This window comes from Psittacula echo (genome assembly GCF_963264785.1).
Source record: "Psittacula echo genome assembly, chromosome: 1".
Classification (NCBI taxonomy): domain Eukaryota; kingdom Metazoa; phylum Chordata; class Aves; order Psittaciformes; family Psittacidae; genus Psittacula; species Psittacula echo.
In genome coordinates this window covers 95,234,063-95,260,223 of record NC_137735.1, presented here as the reverse complement: position 1 = coordinate 95,260,223, position 26,161 = coordinate 95,234,063, and the positions used below count along the sequence as shown (strand labels likewise).

The 26,161-nt window shown below is 40.7% G+C and overlaps 1 protein-coding gene across 1 annotated transcript in view; it reads right to left on the bottom strand.

Moving 5' to 3' along the window:
* PTN (pleiotrophin) overlaps positions 1-22,475 on the bottom strand; it is a gene marked incomplete at its 3' end in the record, with an annotated part of 47,448 nt that extends 24,973 nt beyond the window's left edge. Inside the window, exon 1 of the mRNA XM_080636913.1 lies at positions 22,435-22,475. The remainder of the gene's footprint in view (positions 1-22,434) is intronic.
* Between the last annotated feature and the right edge of the window lie 3,686 nt (positions 22,476-26,161).

Here is a 26,161-nt window from a genome sequence, read left to right as displayed (position 1 = left end):
GATATCACAGCATGACCCTTTGATAAGCCCAAGCCAAACACTTCACTTCAAACACTGCAGTGTGCACCTCAGGGACTACATTTTTCAATATGTAATCAACTTTATGTTCTCTTGTAAACATGAGCATCATTAAGGGCTAGAAAAACGAGCACCAAGGGCAGCGATTATGTTGTGCCAATGCCATTAAAAAAAAAAAAAAAGAAAAAAAAAGCAGAGAACCAAGAGTTGCATGGCTGAAAAAATTATTCAAATATAAACAACAAAGTAAAAAAACAATGATCAATTAACATGCCCCATATAGCTTTGTTCAAGTAAACAAGCTAAAGTAATTAGTTAAGTTCTGTATAACAGTCCCCCTAGCTTTTGATATTTGCATAGTTGATTGCCTGTTTGTCTCTCACATCAGGCTAAGGCAACACACACGCTGTGGATATTTCATATTTCCAGCTCCCCAGACATAAATTAATAGTTCAAGTTGATAACAGATACCCCTGGGTACATGAATTCTGCCTTTTAGTGCTGAGCAGAATTTAGATTGACTCAAGACTCCAGAAAACAGCCAGTCCAAACAAAAACCAACCGAATATTTATTTCATTTTTTCCAAAATGTTTGCCAAAACTGAAAAGTTTCATGGGAGAACACTTTCCACAAGATGCCAAGTTTCTGAAAACATTTTTAGGAATTAAAATAATTTTATTTTTGTTCTTACAAGCTCACTAATATCAAACTGAATTTTTTCCCATTTAAAATACAATTTTACAGAAGTTACACAAAGGATCCAACTGCTTCTCAAAGGCAGACTCTCCAAATACTTGGCAACATAACATCAGACCTAGAAACTAGAATTTCTATTTGGACTTCTCATTAGCCAGCTCTCCAGGAGCACCAAAATCTGTGTAATTCCTCCACTGCAAGTTTTAAGCAAAATTTTGCCAACCCAGGACACTATAAGCCTTCATCTGATCACAGAAGAAGGAATCAGTATAAAAGAGGTCTTTTGGAGGGGTGAAAGTTTGGTATTCATGCAGTAGTTTGTGAACAAATTCAGAGGAAAAGTGTAGTAACTGGAAATGCAGTGCTAAACAAACACTGTATGTGCAGTATGGATGGTTAAATGGCCAGGAAACTGAAAATCTAATAAGAGAGGCCAAACGTCCCAAAAAAGATTAAAAATTTTATGCTTCTCTCTTTCCAAATTTCCAGCACAAGATTTTACAAAAGTGCTTTTATTTTCAGAAAGCCTAGGGAACCCACCTAATATTTTTAAAACTCTGTAGCAAAGAAACCCAAACAAACCTAAAACCCATATCATAAAATGTTAAGAAATTAACCATGTCAATAAAAGAGTGAAAAAACCATGCTGTCTTTTTGAGAGAAGCATTGCATTTATTAAAAGGAGTGGTTGCTATTTTCTCTGTTGGTTGCCCTCCAGTGTATAGATAATTTTCTTAGCCCTGGCCTTCAAAATTTCTCTTCACAACTACATCATTGAAATGAACATCACTGTTGAAATCCATTTTCTCTCCTTCCCTGAGCTCTTATTTTTCTCTCTCATCCATAATACACACATTTTCTTCCTCTCTTTTGCTCATGGTGGGTCTGAGCGAGTCAGGGTTCTCAAGAGATAACTAATACTGTCTTCTGCAGCTGCCTCTTCTATTAACCTTCCCCTCCCACTGTTCTAGCTGAGAAGCTGAGAAAATAAAACAAAAAAAAACCAACCCCAAACTGACCGATATTTCAGTTCGTTCTTTTGTACTACCACATCCTAACTGAAAAAGACATTTTAAGCCACTTCTGTTACTGTGATTCCCCTCCCCCCCGCTCTTCTCACAATAATCACAGCTACTGTGTCACTATCAACAGTCACACTGGGTTTCTTTACACTTTCATTTCTCCAAGACTAAAGAAGAGATTAAACAGCCCTGGATCTGATCATCGAGAAGACCACAAGAGACTCACCTCCATTCTCTCCAATTATTTTCATTTCAGTGACAGTGAGGCCAAGCCATTGACTCAATTGTCCCATGCATCATCTGCACCAGTGTGCGTCTCCTGGAGAATACATGTGTTGTGGTGATGAGTTTCCCCAGCCACAACTACTGATGTGTTCTCTCTCTCTATTCTCTACCAACTCTGCTCCTCCAATGTGCAAAATAAATAATTACTCGATAACGTCAGAGGGACCAAACATGCCTATCTATGGGAAAACAAGCTCTTATTACAGCTATTTTTCTGCCTTTTTTCCCCACCCTTGGCTAGCATCTTTGCTTTACCTAATGATCTCCTGGTTGCCTGGGATTGTTAAAACGCAAGTGTTTTTTCATGGTTTTGCAATGCCTCTGACAGATGACCAGATCCCTACTACTCAGCCACCATGGACACTACAGGACCAGAAAAAGACAAACACTGTAATACAGAGTCTTCTGGTATAAGGAATACATCTGACACCTATTTGGCTAGCTAATATGTTTTCATCTACCAGAGATTAATTTGTGTTCCTTCTGAAAATGTTAGAGTTAAGCTGTGGCATTTTCCCCATCCTCTTGCTAAGCAGAGAACAGAAGAGAACCTCTCGTTGTCCCCGTCTGACCGAAAGTTTTTCTCACAATTATAAATTCATTAATTGAAACAGAATAAATTTATGAAGCCCCATTTTTCTTGACTGCAGCGGTAGTAACAATGTCCTATGGGTATTACAGTCAGCAAAAAGAGAAAAAAAAAAGGAGCAATCAATAAATATAGCTATTTTTGTAATCAGGTCCACAGCCAAACATTATTACTATTACAAGAACAAAAACTGCACAGATATACGCTGATGTCACCACAGCCCAGCAGTGATCCCATAATTGTGAACGCATCATGATTTGAGAGCTGTTTAAGCTGTGACATGATTTTCATAATGAACAGCTGTACCGTAGAAGCCAGACAGATGCCTCCACTGTATTTTAATTTTCTTTTTCTCCCTCTGCTCCAATGAGGACATTTTCAGCTCAATGGCAATAGGCAAATTGCAGCATCTGTCACTATCCTCACTTCTCCATCTATGAAATAGGGATAATAGCCCTTGACTCCTTCAAAGGAACACTGAGAAACCCATAATAAAAATTATTACGTGAAGGGGGGAATAATTTTACTATCCAGCATCAGCTGCAGCTTGCTTTACTTTCCTGGATCTCACACCTCCATGATTCCACGCTTTGAGCAGGGTGGCCAGACTCCCCCAGGCAGAGAGCAGGCAACACTGTGCAGCTCAGCTTGTTGTTGAAGGAAAATAGCAAGACACAGCATAACCCCTTTATCTTTGATGACTACCTTTTCTTGAAAGTAATCAAATTTTGTCAAACACTTGAGTTTTGATTTGCCTGAGCTGACTATCAGGCTGGAGACCTATCTTCTTCTTTTTACCTCCAATCAGACTCTTGGAAATACTCTATATTCCTAAAGAAAATAGCCCACTTTATTTCCTTTACTCATTATGACCCCCTGACTCCTTTGACATCTGTCTATTCAGACAGCACTCCAAAATATACAGTGTAGTCAGAAACCTATTTAAGCTGAAAGTACATGACCTCCCACCTATACCCTCTAGTAATCTTTTTGCGGGACTGCATTTTTACTTTTTTTTCCCCAAAGAAATTATATCCTCATTTCAAATGAGAAACCCCAGGACTCTGGGACAGTTCTGCAAAAATGAAGAGGAAAAAACAAACTTGACATGCAAGTGAAATTTGTGTTTCAACCATGTTGTAGCAAGGGCAAGAATACACTTTTAAATCATTCTCCTCCAAAAGCAGTTAGTGAGCAGAAGACAGCAGTTGTGTAGCATGTTATCACCTCTTTGCCAGTCAGAAAGCAAATGGCATCTCCAAGGCCCACATGCCCTCCTCCAGTATGATACCCGCTAGCAAAGAAAGAGAAAAGTCCAGACCTCATCGTCTTCAACGGATATTAATAGAATCATAGAATCACTTGGATTGGAAAAGACCCCTAAGACTATTAAGCACAATCGTTAACCTTGCATTCCCAAGTCCATCACTAAATCACATCCCTAAGCACTACATCTATGCATCTTTTGTATGCTTCTAAGAATGGTGACTCCACCACTTCCCTGGGCAGCTTGTTCCAGTGCTTGACAACCCTTTTGGTGAAGAAATTTCTTCCAATATCCCATCTAAACCTCCCTTGACACAACTTTAGGCCACTTCCTCTCTTCCTATTGCTTGTTACTTGAAGAAGAGACCAACACTTACCTTGCTGCAACCTCCTCTCAGGTACTTCACAGCCTTTCCTACATAGCTAGAGCATTAAGAACAGCCACCCTTATTGCAGTGCAATTTAAAAATCACTTAGGATGGACCCTACCTTGAATTCACAAAGACATTCACCATCTACTCACTGTGGCATTTAATGGTAGCAAAAAATAAGTTGGGATGCAGTCCCACTCCCTTTTCAGGTATAGAAGCCTGGCCAATGTTCACTATGACCATATTAGTGCTAGTAATGAGCAACACCTTTCAACAGCTATGGTGAAGTGCTGTCAAGTACTGCTGGTGAGCAGTTGCATTCTGTGACAGCACCCCAAAGTGGTCCTTCCATCCTTAGGAGATTATCCTAGAAACAAACAAGGGGAAGAGAGGAAAGAGCAATCACCTTCACTTGGCAGAACAGAAATTGAGGTTTAGAGATCATAAAAAAAGTGTGTGACAGAGATTTTTTTTTTTTTTTCAGATAAAACAGTCTTGCACCTTAACTAAAAAAAATATCCTAGACAGAAAATCCCACTTTCAGTTTTGGCCAAGAAGACAAAGTTGCCTCTGCTCCAGTTATTTAATTGCCATAACTTTCATAATTCAATCCAAGGTAAAACACATGATAGGCTATTGTAGCTGCATCATTTGATGCAGATGGCAGACAAAGCAATTGTACAGTGTGAAACATAAAAGGTGAGACTTCGGAATAGGCTTTTTGGCTTAGACTGTTGATTTCTTCTGCTATATTCCATAAAATCTTTCCATTTTAGAAATCAATGCAGAGCTACAGGTCACACATGAAAAGTTTTCATAAGAATTCTCTTTCCAAACCACAATGGCTAAACAGAATTATTTCTTTTTTTTTTTTTTTCCCCAAGAAAGTCCAGAATCTGCACAGACTTGTGTGACAAGAGTCATACTAATGACATACAGTATCATCACAGTACCACAGAATAAATCAGTGGATGACAGAAAGACAAGATGGCATTTAGGAAGAAATAAGTTGGTATTTATAACCTCTAAAGGAAGGCTACAGCCCTGGAGGAGGTTAAACTACTGCTGGAAGGCAGGTTTTATTCAAATTGAGTTCTTATTAACATACAAATAAGGTGATTTTTAAAAGCTATATCTATGCCACATATCCAAATGTAATAATAGCTCAGGTTTGGTTGATTGTTTCCAGGCAATATACTTTTCTACTTCTTTCCAAACCAGACTGTTTTTCAGTTTTGGAGCTTATATCACAGCAACCAGGCTTTTGCTGAAGCTCTTTGGGAACCACCTCTTTGGGACTTTGAACAATCAGTCACATAAACTTAGTGCTAATTCAGAAATTAAAAGAATAAGAAAAATAATTTATGGTTATGCTTTTTTGGTTGAATTTTGTATTGATTTCAAAGCAAAAATTTAAAGCTTGGAAGATTTGTTTTCAGATCCTGTCAGTGATTGATAGATGAGGTTTTGATTACTGTTTCCTACCTCTCAAGATACCATTACCTACAGCTCAGAGATTTCTTAGGCAGGCATCTAGAAAATTTGTCCCACACTCCAGTTATTTCTAATGGCCTCAAAGGCATTTTCCTGGAAGGTAGGATTATCACTAGTTAATATTTAAGTACTTTATATCACATGATTAGCTTCAACAGGAGATGTAGAGAAACTACCACTATTGAGTACCTTGTAGGGCAATATTTACAGCATTCAGATACGTATGTGAGGTGAGTATATGTGATATGTGAGTATGTGAGAAAAACTTTTTCAGTCCAACAGAGAGGGATGTGAACCAGGACTTCCTCACTAAAAATCCTACCAAAAAGACTACTACGTAAGGGCAAGGCAGTACCATACAGAGTAGCCTCACTGCTCTCTTCTCCCTTGCATGAGCAACAGTCACTCCATAAACTTTCACACTTAACCTACAGTTACATATAGCTACATCTCATAACTGTGTTTCTCAGTGAATAAAATATCTGCCAACTGTGATTCAACAGAATTTTCTTGAGAACATGTCTCTCAGCAAATTTGCAAGACAATCCTCTTTCTTCATGTGTGAAAGAAGCTGCTCCTAAGCACTTCAGCCACCATAAAGGCAGGATTTTTAGAACAAAGTTCCAAATGTTTATGTTCCCTGATCCCAGTGAGAGAATTCCATTGCAAACCCAAGGTTTTTCAGACCATATTCCTAAAGTTGAAACCCAGGTGGTCTCTTTAGAGTTTGCTGATGAACGTACCTCTAGGGATCACATTGTTTACACCATTTGGATTTATGCTTTTTTCCCCTTCCTCATGCAAACTGCCATTTCTCCTTCTCCCATTCTTTTGCATTGCTATTACGTGCAGGAATTCAGTACTGTGTTCCCCCATATGAAGAAACTGGCAAGGAAAGAGAGCATGCTCTTGGCAGAAGTTTATCCCGGGATTATGCTAATAAACAATCATTTTCTGGTTGCCACAAGCATTCCATTATTTCAGTTTGACCATTCAGTCCACTCCAATTCAGCCCTGTTAGTTCTTCCTTAATAAATCCTTATTATCAGGGGCTTAGGCCTCAGTTGTTTGAATTACTGCTCAGCTGGGATTTGGTATTCAGAGACCCAGTCCAAACGTCCTTTAAAAAAATATATAACTAAAACACTTACTCCACCACAGAGCAGACACAATGGAATTTTTTTGGCTGCAAGTTATATTTGCAGTCTTAAAAGTCTTAAGAAAAGCTGGATTTTGAGGGTTGTTATATAAACAACACTTGGAGGCTTTGGTTCCCACTAGAAGAGAAATGTGACAGCAGTGTTTTGCCTTCATCCTTCTTTGCATGTATATGCCTGTTGTTTACAGTGCAAAGAGATTTTATTTTCACACCCATTTTTAATCACCTACTTTGGGTGCTAGATTTGAGGGGAGAACCCGAAAACGCAAAAGCGCTTTGAAGCTCCCACTGGGGGAGGTACCGATCAGTCACAGTGCTGAGACAGCTCCTCCTTCCCTGGCACAGCTGACTTGGTGCCTACTGAGGAAGCAGCTCAAGCCACTTATCTGTACAGGACTGGCTTTACAGCTTTGATCCAGGAACCTCTATTCCCCTGAAAAGCAGCAGGCAGTCTGTATCACTAAGGGCACCAAACACACACACACGCTCACAGAATTAGCAAGTTGGCCAGCTCCAGACCTTGAACTTTAAGCAACCAAAGTCAACTTCATTTCTTTACAGATCAATTAAGAAAAAGAGTTTGCCCAGAGGTTAGTTGTAAAGCCTGGACTGTTAGGTTTCCAACTGAAAAAGCTCACAGCCATCACCCTCAGGTACCCCACTGTCATAGCCCCCTTAACATTTAACTTGTTCTTTACAAGAAAGGTGTAAAACACAGAAATTTATTGGCTGGATGTTTTTATGTAGTGCCTGTGCAGGGCAGGAGTAGTAGCATGTATAACTCAGACACAGCAAGGATGGCATCTGTCTGCTCTTCTGCAGTAAGTTCTTTTCACACAAGTCAGATTCTGCTGTAGTTACAGTGGCAGCCTCTAGAAGCCAGCATTTAGATGCAAAAAGCTGTATCACCCATGGATCAAATTAGCAAGGCTTAACACTTTGTTTATGTTCCTTCCCTTCCAATACAACATTCATAAATATCATACCATTCTTACTGTACTAGAGACATGCACCAGTGAAACTCATTCTCATCCACTCCACCCTCTTCCCTCCTTTGCTCTCTGCAATTATAATCAGATATGTCAATGAGAAAATGAACATGATTCCACTTCAGTGTGCACTCGCAGCCCAGAAAGCCAACCATATCCTGGCCTGCATCAAAAGCAGCGTGACCAGCAGGTCGAAGGAGGTGCTCCTGCCCCTCTACTCTGCTCTTGTGAGACCTCACTTGCAGTATTGTGTGCAGTTCTGGTGTCCTCAACATAAAAAGGACATGGAAGTGTTGGAACAAGTCCAGAGGAGGGCCACGAGGATGATCAGGGGACTGGAGCACCTCCCGTATGAAGACAGGCTGAGAAAGTTGGGGCTGTTCAGCCTGGAGAAGAGAAGGCTGCGTGGAGACCTCCTAGCAGCCTTCCAGTATCTGAAGGGGGCCTATAAGGATGCTGGGGAGGGACTCTTCATTAGAGACTGCAGTGATAGGAAAAGGGGTAACAAGTTAAACAGAGAAAGTTTAGATTGGATATAAGGAAGAAATTTTTTACTGTGAGAGTGGTGAGGCACTGGAATGGGTTGCCCAGGCAGGTTGTGAATGCTCCATCCCTGACAGTGTTCAAGGCCAGGTTGGATGAGACCTTGGGTGACATGGTTTAGTGTGAGGTGTCCCTGCCCACGGCAGGGGGGTTGGAACTAGATGATCTTAAGGTCCTTTCCAACCCTAACTATTCTATGATTCTATATGCAAACTACAGAAAATGGAATTTCTGCCATGCATCCTAATAAAGGTGGCTGGTCCCCTAGAACAAACTTGCTTGTAAGATGTGGAAGCCACTGCTGACTTGTTTTGGAAGGAGGAACAGAGAAAAACCAAAAAAGTGCGGTAAAACCCCACATATGTATTTTGAACTCCTAAAGTGAACTCCTTCTCCATTGCAACTGGTAGGCACTCTGCAGGTTGCTACAGAGAGTAGTCCAACCTGGGAGGATAGGGAAAGTCCAGAAGGTTTTTCAAAGAGAAGATTACAGACAGAATCTCCTGGGAACACTTTCTGTCTCTGTTCTCTGTTCCCATAAATTCAACTAAATCCCTTTATTGCTGTTGCTGGTGGAAGAATCTGGAGAACAGCACGGTAAAAGCACTTTTCCAGGGACTGCCCTATACTGGCTGCTGCCATAGTGGTAGGGGAACTGGTGAGCATCTGAAAGAGCAGTTTCACAGGCTCCTCTCTGGGCCCAGGGGCCCTTGTCAGAGCAAAGTGCCCCTGAAGGCTCTGGATTCTTTAGTTACATCAGTATCACACACAGATGAGACCTGAGACAACAAGAGTGAAACTGACTTCAAAGGAAATCAGAGCCATATAAACTTGTGAGATTGCAGCTGTCTAAAAATCAAACTAGAGTACCAGACCTTTTAAGATCTCCACTGGTTTTTAAACTTTTCAGGAGGGAGTAAATAGCTGAATATATTTGTAATTCTAAATGGTACTTTCCATCGGTCCTTTGTGTTGAATTTCTTCCTGAACAGAAAAGTATTATGGTATGCACGGTTGTTACAATTTCTGTAAAACACTAATTCAACTTCAATTAATTCAATGATCAGTTTTAATTACAGAATTTCACCACTGTTCACTTTTGTAAATTTACCAGAAACAATGATGGGGGGAAAAAGCCTTAATAAAACTGCAACAGCTGAAGAAGTTAATAGGCAAGAACTGGGGGGGAGGAGCGGGGAAGGAACAAATAAAAGGTGGGGGATGTTACCTCTTGATAGTTTTGGTGGAATGTTATGACAAGTCATGGTTGTTTTATTTCTGCTCAAACCCGTAACGCAAACAGTCCATTCTTGTATCAGCAACACACCTACCATCAGCGGGAGTGACTGGCCCAGAAAAATTCCAGGACTTTATTGCAAAACCCCAACCACAAGGTTAGTATAATCCATCATGAATTAAAAGCATGATTTCTTACTAGGGAAGATAACTCAAAGGACCTGGAGATAAACTCATTTGCGGTATCTGTATAGGTGCAATACAGCATTGCCCTCTGCTGGTTTTCAAGCTGCCTACTCCTGCAAAAGTTGCCTCTGGCTGAGCTAGAAAGGATGATTCTTAAGCAAGCACTGTACTAACTATAATAAGGTAATGTCTCACCACCAAATAAGGAATGAAATAGGAATTGCGCTGATTCCTAAACCTTTTATTTTTACTTTTTTTTTTTTTTTGACTTCTTCAAACAGGGCCAGTGGTGACTCATTCAGCCCGTGCCCGGTCCAGCAACAGTCATAGATTATTAACACATTCCCTAGAGTCCAAACACTGAACAGAATCAGTGCACAATCAGATCCAGAACATCTAAATGGGCAGAAGCTGAATTTTAGGTGAACCCTGGCTAAACCCATGTTACCATCTTGCAGGTTCTGGTACCTGCAAGAGTTGTCCATATACATGACTGCATGTCCAACTGGGCGTTTCACACCATACAGCATTCCTGCTAGACAAAAGCCTGTGCCACCAACTCCTTTCTGGGTACCTGGTGAAAAGTCAAGTGCTATTTCCAGTCTCTTCACAGGGATGCGCACAGAGACTACCTCAGTGTGGGCTGATGTAGGAGTATGACAAAAACAAGAAAGGGCAAACTGGATGCAGCATTATAATATAAGGCAAATCTTTTTGTCTGTTCTTGCTGTTCAGCATCTATAATTTGATGACTTTTTCCTGGCTTACTGACACTTGGTATAACAAACCAAATTCACACACATATATAGGTATACCTATATGTGTAAATACATATTTGAATACAGCTGCCTGTGATGGGCTAATTACAATCATACCATCTAGCTAAAGACAACAAATCCCACTTCTGTACTTCTTCAGCTATTATTCTTGCTGATCATGTAAAAGACACAGCAGGGCATTTTGCATCCTCTAGCTTGATGCTGTGCATAATGGGACCACATCCAGAGAATCAGGACATCTGCTAATTCAGACTAATATATGGGAAACGGAGTTAGCAAAATACTCTTTCAGAAAAAAAAAAAGAAGGAGCAAAATAAAAGCTGTTTTCTATTTATACTAATTTCCAGCCCATAGTCTACCCTTGTGCTTCTTAAATGGTCCTTTATTGAGTTCCATTTAACTTTGCTTTTTCCCACCATTCTTTCTGCTTTCAGTCTCTACTTTATTCTCCCATATTAATATTTTGCTCATTTTCCCTCTTCCATCAAAAATACATGTTGTATATCCTCTTCAAAAGAGCTAGTCTGCAAAAGCAGCTGCTTATATCCCTAGTTTTCTTAGGATTCCAACTTTGTTATATATCTGTTCTGCACTGGTTACTGTGGGAGCAACTTACTCTTCTCCACAGGTGGTGGTATTAATAACAATAACAATAAAAATAAACAACCCAGTTTCTAAAGATACTTTCTTGCTTTGTTGCTTGATGAGAATAGCTGCATCCTGAAAAGCTCCCTCTAGTCTGCTTCTCCCTGCAAGGTATTCTGCAGCTCTCTGTGGGAGGCTTCTTCCTAAAAATAAATGTCATGATTTGTTTTCTCTTATGTTACAGCTAATTAAATTTTGCCACCATAACATTTCACCACTTCATTATGCTGCATTTACAAAAGTATCAAGCAGCACTTTGCCCTTTTCCTGCTTCTTTTTCCTCGCTGTACTCTCAAGCCGAGAGCAATGGCTGAGTTTTAATATGAAAATTATCAACCCCAGCCATGTGCAGTGAAAATAAAAAGCAAACTCCACATTGTTTGATCTCCTGAAAGAAGTCAGCACCAGGAGTGAAGATGGTTTGATAATATAGCAATTCCAGCTTACAAACTACAGAAAGTAGGAAACTTAACTGTAATAAAAGGTCTATGTCACTACATATGAAAGCTGTCAGACATGAAAATGTGAAGAATGCACTAAAAGGCTGACAGATAGAAGAATTATTTATGTAGTAAAAAAAAAAAAAAAAAAAAAAAAAAAGAAAAAAGAAAATGGTGAAATGGTTCATATTATCCAGAGCTCATTTCTTAAATACAAAGTTTACTTAGATGCCAAAAAAGAGTTTTATGGACCAGAGAGGCACTAAATTTAGAGCATCAGCTCCATTTTTCACTGCCTCATGTTTTATTTATGTATACTTGTGCAAACGAGCAGGCAATATCATCAGTTAACATTTTATACTCACCTTGAACCAGTGACTGAACAACATGCAAAGCAATAAAATGGATCTTGTAATAATAGCAGAAACTTAAACATGAGGTAATTTAAAAATATTATACAAATTGTTTTGGAATTATCAGCAGTCACTATGACCAGTGATGCAGATGATCTCTCCAGTTTAAGACTGAAGGAATAAGTCATAATGCAAATGGTTCAGCAAAGCAGAGGTACAAAGGAATATATAAAATTCTCAACATGTCACACTCAGGTGCATTTCCTACTTTACATTTTAGAAAACAGCCAAGTGGAAAAAAAACACTGCAGCTTACATTTTAAATTGCAATGACAAACTTCTGTTTCATGTCTGCTTACATTATAGCATACGTTTTCTATAATGTTAGCTATTTGTGTTTTAAATCGGAAAATGCTAGGTGATGATGATAAATCAGAATGTGAAAAATCTCCATGTGAACACTGTCCTGTCTTGAACCTATTTTGAACCTACATTCCCCAGGTAAAAAAGGGTAAAAAAGGATAAAGAAGCTTTGCAAGGCTATAAAGGGCCACAGATACAACAGTGGCTATATTGCTGCTACTTCTTAATAGCAATGTCAGAAAGGTAATGCAAGAAAGCTACCAAACTGCTAATCCTCTTTTCTCCCTCAGGGCGTGGGTGTCCAAAGGTCTCAGCACATTCCAAAGCAGTTTGCAGAGTCCCCAGAGAACAGGACTGGAGCGTGAGGACTCTGGCAACATGCAGTCTCCTTTCAAGTTAAATGTTGCAATAAGGAAGGAGGAAAAAATAGTTTGTTGTCTTCATAGGTATGCCATAGAACTGCAATTATTGCCAACAAGGAGGCAGGAAAAGTCTAATGTGGATTTCGAAATACCTCCCCTGAAAGAAACAGTGGTATTTAAGCTTTCCTGAGACTTTTAGTCCCTATCAGAAAAAATAACTATGAGGATTGAGTTTATGTTTCAATTGCAATAAAGCATCAGAAAAGTCCAAGCTCAAACAGAAAAACCCTTTGACTTAACAACCACTCAGAACTCTTGGCACCATGACTCTTAGGAACTCTGAAAAATAGAAGAGCAACGCTGATAGAAGAGCAAGGAACAACCTCCCATGGCTGAAAATTTCTGAAAAATATGGTATTTGTTATTGCTCATTACATGCCAAGAGAAAGCAGAGCTGAAAGGTGCTTTCTTTACAAGCAAAGCCTAATGTAAAGGATACTCGCATGCACACCTATTCCCTTTCCATCTCAACTTCTGCAAAGATAAAAACAGTAATAACAAATTAAAAAAAAAAAAAAAAAAAAAAACAGAAGCAAAACAAGCCAAAACAAGACAAATCCCAGAACACTCCACGGATCCACCATTGGATCTTTTCTGTCACGCACTTGCACAGGTTCGCATGTTCATTTCGGTAAGGCTGCATGCTTTAGAAAGTAAACCCACATTAAGTGAACCTCCTACCTTTAACAAGAGTGGGGATCCCACAGACTCCATGATTTTTTTCTGGTAACTTGTTGTGCTGGCAGGGTTAACCAGGCAAGTGCTTGGATATTCAGTCTCAAGCAACTTAGAGCCTTACTTGCATGTGTCATGACCCAACCTTCAGCACCCAAGTTACCACTCAGTCAGCAGACCTTTATGGCTTCCAATCATGCACTCTTAATTGTCTCTGTACATCAATCTTAATGAATTTTTATTCCACTCCTAAACTATTAACTCAATAATGAGCTGAATGCACCTTCTGTGATGTGTGCCAGCACGGGACACATGGGATCAAACCCAAATCCTGCCTCACCACGTCAGTTTTTTTCCTTCTGGAGAGTTTGTGGTACACAGGGTATGACAAAACCTATTGGCTCTTTTCCATTTATACTTTTTGCTAAGGAAATAGAAGTTCAGCTTTTGGATAAGACTTTCTCCCTCTCCAATATAGAGCAACTGGCACACATGCATGCAGGAAGGCAGGGTTAAATTCAGACTTGCTTGAAGTTCCAGGCCATTTCAATTAACTTCTCTACCACTCCCTCCCTAGGTCACTGCATCACATTGACTTACAAGGAAATAAATGCACTGTATATCTGTTTGCCAGTTACTTTGACTTTTTTCTTCACCAACCCTAAAAAGTGCCAGCACAGAGCATATGTGTATCTGTTCATTTAATGGGCGTAAGTGTACAAATTACTTCTGAGAATATTTCTGCTATTCTTTGTTGTAGCAATAGGAGAAACAAAACCACATAAAAGCAGAACACAGAAAGAACAAAAGTTGAGAAAAGAGGATATTTGATCCTGAAACATTTCCCTGTCTCCATTTCATTAATATTCGTATTTTCTTCTATGAGAGAAAGGAGGAAGAACAGCTATATTACCAAGGATCATAACACCAGCTTTCTAATACGTGGATTCAGGGAGGCATGAGGGAGCATTCCTACAGGTAATTAGGCTTGACTGCTAATCACATCAGCCAAAAGTGATGAGCAAATTAGAGCTTTGGTAGAGTAGCTACTCTGATGGTTTTCCTAGATCCCTAGAGCAGCATTGCTGGTTACTGTGATGCTCTGATGCACAGAGACCTGCAATACATCCTCACTACCATACCAGGACTGGCCTCCACAGCAGCCTGCCCTTGGAATAGGTGAGAATAAAGACAGAGTGTCTTCTATCAGCATCATACCCCACCTCAAGGACCATGTTTCTTTACAGGTCAGGGTAGACATTCAACTTCTGATTCTCATGCTGCAACAGTACAAACCAAAGAAGAGCAGAAATTATTTGCTTGATCTTCTCAGAGTTAACATTTGCCTGGCTTGCAGTTTTCCAGAAAAATAGAAAAGTCATGATCCAGTCACAATGAACAGAGTGAGAAATCGACAGCAGCTTGGATTCAAATTTGTCTGTACCTATTGTCTACTAATCCTTTTTAATTTATAAGAAGGGGGAAAAAAGCAAATATACTATAGCATTGCATTCAATGTGACCTGTCACCTGAGGACATATTCATTCCTAAAGATACAAAGTAAAGTCCCAGCACACACGCTTCACCTGCAAAAAAGGCACATCTATTTAAAAGTTATCAACAGGAAACAACAAGCATGTAGACAGTATGGCACAGTTTACACTTACACCATCTATACCTGGAACCTGAAAGAAGTGACCATGCAAGCAGCCCCAGCAGCCTGTTTTTACACACAAATTAGTGTCATACAAGTGTCACACATGAAGCACAGGACTCAAGAATTGATTCCCTCAAAAGGCTCTCCAAAAGCCAAGCCTGGATCTCACACAGGTCAGCTGGGATGCCCTGTAACCTTCCTCCCATTCCTTGAGCCCCCAGACCTGGACTCATTTCCCAGTGAATGTTGCCTTGCTGAGTGACTGCACCTAGGTGCAAAGAAAAGCTCAGCTCAGCTGAGCACCAGACCAATCCTTCTCCTCCACAGATACAACTCCGAGATGCAGCCTAGTGCCATGTCCCTTTCTTTATCTTATGCCCCATATTTGCACTACTGAAGATATTCGCAGCAGAGGAAGAACATTAGGTCCCTTGCTTCAGTGTCATGCAGGGTCTATGCTACAGACACACCAAGGAAGCGAGCCAGTCGAAACAGCGCAGAGAATGCTGAATGGTGACTCTCTACTATAGCTATAAGGTTTCCAAGGTGACAGTGGGGGGACTTTTACAGAAGTTGCATGTAAATGTTTTGTAGACATGTTATGAAAAACAGCCTCCAAAAGCTGACAGGGATGAGACAAAAGCTGTATGCTAGATACAATGAACAGAGAGATCATCAGTCCCAACTCTGTCACTCAAGGAAAGACTCTGAAACCCTTCAAGGTAGAGGACCATGTCACAGATGGCACAGACCTAAAACAGATGGGATGAAAAAGGACTTGGAAGAAGATGATGATCAGGAACGGAATGGACCAGGAGATACAGCAGCAAGTGGGCTGTGCATTGAGGAGGAAGGTTGATACAGAAAGTATCTCAATATGAAGCTTAGCCCAGCCAACTGTGTTGAAGACAGGGGCTGAGGCAGTTGCTCCAACACCCTGAGAGCAGGTGACTAGTTCCTGTGTCCTGATATTTTTAGAAACTCAGCGAAGGAAATGGAGAAAAATAAATCCTTCTGCATATTCTTTTTTCAATCCAAGATGATGATAGCTTCATTATGCTGGAACTTATTAAGGGCTAGACTTTAAAAAAAAGTACCCTGTAAGATTTCAAAGGATGGAAACATAGATATTATTACTAAACCCTTCAGAATTTAACTGAAAACAGTTACAAGTGGATGGCAGATTTCCAGTCACTAGAAGATCAGAGTAATTTGGATTCTCCCTCATATAAACATTTACATAAGTCAGGGGGATTTAGCAAAAGGAGTTCTACGTCAGCAGAGTGGGATTTCCAGCACCTATTTCCAGATCTGTGATTCAGGCTATCCCACCCCATTTCCACCCTCCTACTCCCCTCCTGCCACAGGATAGGCTTGTTGTAAGCAGCTTTCTGTCAGAAGAAGGTTGGATGATTAAGGTAACTACCTCACAAGGCTCAAGGATTATATCTTCCTCTTTACTGATGCAGAAATAACCTTAGACGGAAAAAGGAGATTCTTAGTGACAAAGGCTAGAGACTGAAGGTAGAAAGGAGTGAAACCATCTGAGAAGTTCGAGACATTCCAGGGCCCAGGTGACAGCATCCCATTCCCAGAACATTCCTACCATTTTTTGTAGCAGGAGTTCATCCTCATGGGTTTCAGGAAAGCCACATTTAAACACTTCATGTGATCAGGACCTCTCACACCATGTGGACTGCTCAAAACATCCAACTGTGTCTTCAGTCTTTTCTCCAAAGCAAAGACAATTCTGATTTAGACAGCTTCTCACCAAAGCTAGCTCACGGCTACTTTGGCTTCCCTGCTCCGAGAGCAAAGACGACGTATAGGATGTCTAGAAAGTGCTGCAGTCTTACGTGCTATGTAGGTCTGTTTAGTCTAGAGAAGAGAAGACTGAGAGGGGATCTCATTAATGAATATCAGTATCTCAAAGGCGGATGCCAGGAAGGTGGTGCCAGACTATTTTCAGTGGTGCCCAGCAACAGAACAAGGAGCAATGGCCATAAACTAAAACACAAGAAGTTTCACCTCAACATGAGGAAGGACTTCTTTACGTTGAGGGTGACGGAACACTGGAACAGGCTGCCCAGGGTGGTTGTGCAGTCTCCTTCTCTGGAGACATTCAAAACCCACCTGCACACGTTCCTGTGTAACCTGCTCTGGGTGGCCCTGCTTTGGTGGGGGGTTAGACTAGATTATCTCCAGAGGTCCCTTCTAACCCTGACAATTCTGTGACACCAAGCCTGGTTTTGTACAAGGCTGATCACTCACAGACCTGGCATGCAAGTTTTACAGCCAAGCCAGAAAGGAAGGTAAAAGTCCTGTGATTTAATGTTTGTCATATCTACTCTTCAGCAAGATACATCTCTAAATGGAAGGCATACATATTGCAGCTTACGCAATGCTGTATTTCTGTATTTTAATTCTCAAAATGGCTTGACAGGAAAAGGGAAACTGCTTGTGCTTTACCCACTCAATCGTATTACAGCCTCTACAATGCAAGTACTCCCACTCCTCAGATAACACACAGATTAACAATGAAGTCAGCTTTACGATTACTCCTGGTACTGGCATTTTTAAGCAGAGTCAACATTAATAGGTTGGGTTTGCTACAGAATGGGGAAGAGTGATTACAAGCAGCTACGAAAATACAAAAAGTAAGCAAGGCAACATCCCTGAGGGTGAAACTACAGAACAATATCATGAAGGAAAGTGTATGTGGAAAAGTAGAATCAAGCACAGCAAAACAGGTAAATCCAATCTTTGCATTAGATCAAATCTCTCTGATGCTCCCCATTCTGTTCATTACTCATTTATTGTTTCAGGTGAAAGGAATAGAGGACTAACAGAACTGAAAGTCCTACTGGAGAAGATTTGTTTCAAACAAGCATCTCACCAATAAAAGCAGATTAAAAATAGAAAAAAAAGGAGATAAATCTCTTTTGGGGAACAGAGAATGGCCCTAGCTCACTGACCAGTACACTTCTAAAAGTGCTGCTCTTGGGGCAGTTCAGATTCATGCATTGATGATATGCTGCAATGAACATCACATCCTGCAGATACAGACTGATGTGATCAAATGCCATAATTACAAATATGACAGTGGCTTCCCTCCTATTTCAGTGCCAGTAGACTCAGACTCAGAGTCTACTAAAGTAGGACAGTATCTTCCTTATTAACAAAGAAACACTCCACCCTCAGTCCCTGCACTGCTTCCCTCTACCTCTCATGTAAAAAGACCTACTATGCTTTTGTTCTCCATTCACTTTCTCTCTGCCCTATTTCTGAGGTCCCTTCAGCCTGAGTTTGCATATCTCTGAACCAGTGGCTGCTTTTGAACCTTTCCCTGCTGGTTTAGTTGCCTTTATTAGCTGCAGCTTGTCACTAAAGTTAGACATGTTTCTCCCAGCAGTCTCTTCTTCAGGATGGAATAATGCATATTAAGGCTGATTCTCTCTCTAATTAGAGGACTTTATCATCTCTAGATTTACATATGACTGAAACATCTCATTCAGTAATACAAGCATCTCTCCCCCCTTTGCTTTTCCGTTTAGGGTATTTCTGGCACCTCACTCTACTCCTTCCCTTTCTTCTCTACCCCAAAAAAACCAAAACAAACAGACAAGCACATGAATGTCGAACTTCTCCAATAATCCTCCTAATTTCCCATTTTTATCTCCTGTGGTCACTGTATCAGTCTAGACGATCACTAGATCATCAGTCTGTATCTGCAGGATGTGGTTCTTACTTTTACTGCATCACAAAGATACAGGATTTGTGCAAATCAGTCTGAAAAATCCAGTGTTTCTTTTGCTTCAAGCCCCTCCTTGTTGCTTTTTAAACAAGAAATGCCAAATAGAAAAAAGCTCTCATATTATCTTACTAGGCCAATTACTGGCTACTACTGTCTTATATACCACATCTGGGAGCAAAAGCACAGTGAAAATATGGACTTGGAGAATATATTAAAACAAGAACCTTTAAGAATGTTATTCTATAAGATTTTGAATTTTTTTTTTTATTTTTTTTTTTATTATGAAAGAATACATAATAATAAAAAACACAACAGCAAAAGACAGCCAAGAGTCTGTCACAGTTCATTGTCAACAAAGAGCCCCAACAGTCTCCAGCAACAAAAGCAGCAATTTCCTACCCAAAGAAAAAACCCAGAGTCCTCCTCCACCTTGAACATGTTAAGCCATTTGTTACAGGCCCACAAGGAAGCTCAGGGACACTAGTGAATGGTAAAATAGGCAGAGGAACCATAATGATGAGAAAGACTTTGCTAAGTGCCAAGTATCCTGAGAGAGGAGGAACTGTGTCTTTTCAGGCACCTCAACTTGACCTGGACGCTGAAGGCATCAAGTGTGATTCAGAGTACAGAAAGACTTTTCTTGATTGCTGAGCAGGAATAGTATTGTCCAGTTTGGGAGCTAGCAGATTTAGCTGAGAAATATAATGCTGGGAGAGGTTTTAAAGAGAATTCCACAAGGAGTTTAACACCAAACATTTGCATTTTCATTTAACACAGAAAAAGACATGAGACCAAAGACGAAAAAATTTATACACTATTAAATTAGCATGCTGTCCTGCTAGTAGACATTAGGATCAGGTCATCATAAAAGAATTGGATAACCTTAGGGATGGAGGGATAACAAGTACTGAAACTCAATAGCATCAGAAACAAGATCACACACTTGGGAACTAATGGAAAATTCTCCTTTGAACAACTGGCTCATCAGGGTGCACAAAGCAAGAAAGGAGAGGTTTAACACAGACCCTGATTACCACCACGATAAGACCATTCAAAGCAGGGATATGAATATATCATAGACACACGGCATAAGGTCCGGGTGCCTCCTTAGATTCTTCCCCCTGAAATCAACCTTCAGAGAAGAAACATCTGTAAATGACGATATTCAGCAGGTTTTCTTTTGGTTTTTTGTGGTTTGTTTTGTTTTCAATACAGGGACTAGCAAGTCTCCAAATCTAATGTTTTTTAAACACCTAAATTTTAGACGTTTGGAAATGGCTTGATACACTTTGCTCTGCTTCACATGCTGTCTTTTGGGACACAGACTTTCCTCTCAGTGACTATTTGTATGATGCCAAGAAAAATCCCTCACCTTTTTTGTCTGAGTCCTCCTGACACCTCTGTGAAAGAAATGAAAAAAAATAACCTAATGAAATTCCCAAGTGGCCAGAATACTTATCTGTACTCAATCTCCCCCTCCCATTGCTTGGAGGGGAAGGGTTGTTTACCTAATCAGAAGATTACATTTGTTGATCAAAGGATGAGGGGAATCCTCTCCACCTCACATGCCCCATCCATATGCAGATTTCGGGGCATGGCCTCACTGAAGCATAGTGTATTGGCAACACAAATGAACTACTCCTATATTAAGTAACCAGATGTAATCCTGACAGCAACTCCAAGCTCTTGGGGTCCTCCTCCTCCTCTGATCTCTCTCTTTCTCCTGCCTCCCTCTCCCTTTGCTTTGATGAATTTGACAGCCAAGTTCTTGGAGAGTTACTCCAGGTTACAACATGTCACTTTTAATGGAATTCAAAGCTTTAATTCAGAAAGTGGCCACTCTTGACCTCTGGCCCCACTGCCACCCACTCTGCTGCCCCCCTCCTTTCTCCATCACCATGGAAATGAATAGCCCAGCGAAAAAATGGGAGCAGGCGAAGTCTAAAGCTTTTCACAGAGCCCCCAGAAGAAAGATGAATGAAACTCATTCATCACTGAGCAAGGGACCCAGAGAGCAACGCTGACTGAAAAGCAAGCAGGAGGGAGAGCAAGCAAGGGAGAGAGACAGACCAAGATAGAAAAGGTTACCTCATGCAGGAAGTTATGTGATTTGAAAAAGAAAAGCACAGGAGGTGTGAGGGAACATAGTTCACTTGCAAAAACTGCAGATTCTGCCGAGAAAGATAATGTTATTTGGAGAGAAGGGGTTATTTCCTCACCCCCTCCCCATATAGAATTTCTTGTCAGATTACCAGGAAAGCTGGAAATTTGAGGGGGGAGAGAAGGAGAAACACCTAAAAAAAAAAATAAAATTGCAGTGAAAGCCTGAAGGATGGGAAACTCACTGCAATGAACAAATACAATTAGAAACAAAGCCGTGTTTATAGTGTTTAAATTCCTTTCATCACATATCCTACTTTAGAAATATTTTGTCCCCAGTGCATTCCCCTGCCTTTCCTCCCCATCACCTCTGCATCACACAGAATCACAGAATCCCAAGGGTTGGAAGGGACCTCAAAAGATCATCTAGTCCAACCCCCCTGCAAGAGCAGGGTAACCTAGAGTACATCACACAGGAACTTGTCCAGATGGGCCTTGAATATCTCCAACGTAGGAGACTCCACAACCCCCCTGGGCAACCTGTTCCACTGCTCTGTCACACAGCTTGATTTGTCTTGATATGTGATAGGAATCAAATATCAAGGCAATTTTTAGCACTAGGGATCAAATGCACTTAAGATGCAAGAGCTTTTTCACTCAGATGTGGCACCAGTTTTCTGGTGTGTTTTTCTAATTTCCCCATTTCTCACAACCTCACTACAACTGCATTGGCAAACTGCTCCTTCTTTCAGGGCATCTGAAACAGATACACAATAAAAGAAACACCAGATGAAGTAAAATGTGCTACTGCATGCTGTCCTACAGAGCTGAGGGAGCTTGCTGATGCCAGTGACAGAAAAAAAGGGAGAGGGAGGGAAAGGAAAGTCATAGACGCAGCAGCTCCAAAAATCTTATTTGCCTGCACCACTTGGCAGAATCTGCAGGTTTTGCAACTGAACTATGTTCCCTCACACCTCTGGCTCTTTTCTTTTCAAATCACATAACTTACCACATGAGAAGATGAAAAAGAGATGAGCAGGACAGAAGGAAGGCAAGAAGTGCTAGCAAGTGATTCCCTAAACCCAGAATCTTTCGCAAAGGTATTAGGTAAGTGTCATAGATTATACTGGGATATTTATATAGTTGATGACTTTACAGAATAACCAGTCAAAATTCATCTCAAGCATACCAAAGACGTGGGAGAAGCCAGCAGGGCACTTCGGGATGCTTATGGGAGAAAAGCTGTAAAGGGCAGCTCTCAGGAAGAGGCAAATTCTTACCCAAGATTGCCTTCCTGCCTTATCCTGATAGAGAAATGATAACGCAGCTTTCCTTTTCAGTAAAGACCAGTACAAAGCTTACTCATTAAGTACGACTCAGAAGAGCCTACCTAGAGACTAAGTAATAACTCCAGGAGACAGTTGCCCCTTGCAGAGCAATTACCATTCTGGTTCTATTTCCTCCTTTCAAAAGCTAATCAGGCATGATTCTCTTTCATTTCCCCAGCCCTTTGCCACAATATAATTCCTTTTTCTTTTAGTGTTTTAGTGAAAAGGTATCACCCAAGAGGCAGGAATCATTAAACTTTATTCATTGTTAATTCAGTGAACAAGATGCCAAGCCAAGAATCCTGGGAATGGCATTAGCACCTCTGCTGGCCAGTGAGCTCAAACCTAGAGCTCATACTCAAGCTTCAGCTTTCTGACAACCTGTATTACCCTACATGGTGGTTAGCCTGAGCTACCCTGCAGATTCCCCAGGAAGGAGAGTTCAGGTACACAAGGAGAAACACCCACTTCAGTCTATACAGCATATACAGTATATACAGCCTGTGAGTCACAGTAAGAGGTACATTCACAAAGCCTTTTGAAAAAAGTAAAATAAAAGTGGTAACCTGTATATAAAAGAACTGAAACTAAAGCTGGTATTCTCCCTTGTTGTGAAGTCTCTCTTCCACAGCTATCAAATGTGTTCATCAAAATGGAAGCAGGCAGAGGTAACACTCCTTTTCATCTGCTGAATGCCTACTACTGAGGTGGGATTTTTACATTGTTGCTTCTTTCCTATTACTGAGGAATCACTCCCTCCAAATACCCAAAGGCTCGCTAAGACCACAGGTATCACCTGTTAAAAAGCTAGTGAACCATATTTCACTACAGAAGGATGCCAGCACTGAAGGCACAATGCAGAATCACTGCTACCTCTCTATGACTCATACTTCACAAGACGCACCTCTGCAGATGTAAGAAACCCAGAAGTAATGCTACAGGCTCATAAACTGAGGACAAAGGGAGAGCAGTGCAACACAGCAGAGGAGGGAAGAAAAAGCCTAAGAAACCTCACAGCGCTGTTCTTCACACCTTGCCTCATCCTCTACCCTCCTTTGGCCTGCAGATCTCTTCCTCTCTTCTCACCCCCAAGGTCCCGTAGCTCTTCCTCTTCAAAAGCTGGCTTTCAAACAGAAAGAGGTCCGTTAAAGGTTTTGCTAGTTACAAAAAAAAAAAAGGGATGAATGCCATTCAGGACAGTTGATATGATGATGCCATTTCACACAGGCAGAAAAAGCATACAGCTCTGGTCTAAAACAACTTGTGTTGGTCTTAAGAACGGGTAACAAGAATATTTTAGCAAGGAATTACCCTCTAAATGGTTCTTCTCTCTGGTGGCCTCAGGCTAAGGCTTTGAATTGTCTTGAATGAAGATGTCTCTAGTTGATCCATGCTTAATTCCCACTGTAGGGAAGTTCAGGTCAGCTCTGTGTTGCACATCTGTTTGTTAAACAGACAGATTTTGGTAGCAGTAAATTGTGCTACAAATGGCTCCACAGCAGTGGGAAGCCTCATTTGGTCTTCAAAGTAACCAACTTCCTACAGTAAATTTAGAAACTTCAGTGCTCCAAACCATGAAGGACACCTGCACATCATTAAGTACTTAATGCTGAGCATACAGCTTTCTGGGTCACCATCTGTTCAGTAAGAGCACCAGCTCCTGGCTGCTGTTCCCCAATTCAGTGTGCTCCAAGGTTTGAACTCTCAGCCTTGGCAGCTCACAGTTACCCAAAAGGCAGCATGGGTGGGTCTTCTGTGTCAGCAATATAAACTGAAAAACAGTGTCCCAAGAGAACGATTCAACCAGGCAGAGTTCAGTAAAGTATGTTTAAGGATTAGGAGCTAATCAGAATAGCTCAAAGTATAAGCCTCTGTTTGTTACATCTACTGCTGCCCTTCCAATCTCATCAAGATGCCTGCTTATCTGCAGTTATCTGGCTCTGGTAACACTTACTGGTTTTGTTGTTTAAACAAAGTTCTCTTGTGGTAGCAAGGTTGCAACGTAGGCAATTATTCCCAGAAGGTTCAAAATTAACATGCCTTCATCTAGACAACAACACTTGTTGCAAACACTTTTTGTAGCAACAGGAGGAGCTACCTACTTAAAGCTGTAGAAGAAATATCTCAGCAGCTGTAGAAATCCAGAATGATTTTCTCTCCACACCACAGGAGCGAGGTTGGCCCAATGCTGGCACTTCTATCCAAAGTTTTCAGCCTAAACATTCAGCCTTCTGAAGTTGAATCACCAGATGGTTCCACTACATCAACATCATCACTAAATTAGGCAGCATTAATCACAGAGATAAAACAAAAGGTAATGGGTCCTAACGGTCACTGGGGAAACATGACCTACACATAAAACGAAGCAGGGGTAAGAGAGAATAGGGGCTGCTGTAAGGTCTGGGGAACTGATATAGGTTATAACCACTTTCCACATCACAGGCTTACAGCTTCTGCTTTTTGCCCCCTGTCATCCCCACCCAAGTTGTATTACACATGAAAACTCAATTTAAAGAAATGTGCTTTGTAGAACAGTTCCATATTCTCAGAGAGGAGTGTTTTTTCCCATTTGGGAAAATCCTATTCGAAATTTGATCTTTCAGAATCTTCTTAAGTAAAGCCAGCAATTTATTATGACTATAGCCAGTGCTCAAATTGAACTAGAGTTCAAAGCTGTTAAGCTCCTTCATTCTTTTCAATAAGAGGAAAATCAGCATCTCTTGATTCTGGAAACAGAACTGGCTTACCCACATGACTAGAAAAGCAGAAATAGAGGTCTTTCAATCCCATGAGCAAAGGAAAATGATAAAGCTGACACCCTCCTCCTCTCTAATGCCTCTGTTTCCTCAGTTTTGCAAAATCCAGATGATGTCCTTATCCCTACATTAGTTGCACATTCCCCAAATAAAAGTGGGCAAGAAATAGCACACAGTGGTGTGAATAATCTTCTTTGAACTGGAAACACCTTAGCTTGATTCAGTTTATTTCACTTCTAAAGAGACTTGTTTACATTTTAAAGCTGACACAATCTACCTGTCTGTCTGATGCATGTTTTACTTAATTCGGATTCACTTTTCTAGGAGGCTTTATACAGGCAAAGCCTAAAGACTGTAAGACAGTGCTTGCATGGAGACCTTTTGTGCTAAAGGATCAGGGTTTCAGGAATAAGGGCTGCAGCCTGCTTGTCTGTTACCAAGAAAGTCATCTTGATTTGAAAGGAAAGCACACACTTAGCTACCATCCCACCAAGGCAAGGTAAGCAGGGAAAAGAACCAAAACAAAACAAAAAACCCATCACGACACACATAGAAAGGAAGGAGTAAGCAGCTCTATACTTTGATGATAAATGCCCTCCCAGCATGGCCCTTCTAGTTTCTATAATAAACGTTCCCCTATTCACTCTGGTTTTCACATGATGTTTGGCTCTATTCTACAGGGTTTACAGCAGCTGAGTGACAAATTGATACAATAAAGGGCAACACAACAGGTGTGACTTGCAACATATTTCAGCCTTTGCAGGAAACAAATTGACACCTAAATTACAGTATTTGTGTATTAAAATGAGAGGTCTATTACTTGTTAAAGCAGGACACATTTGCTGTCTTTCACAGCACACACTTCTGCTTCATTGACCTGCCACATTTCACCTCTGAGCAGCTGAGAAAAACTTTTCTGCCAAGACAAAAAGGATGTCTTTTTGCAAAAGCCCCAAGTCAGTTCCTTGTACCAATTTTCTGGAATCCACAACTTCACATTTGCCATTTATGCTTCATAAGATGAGGGATCCAC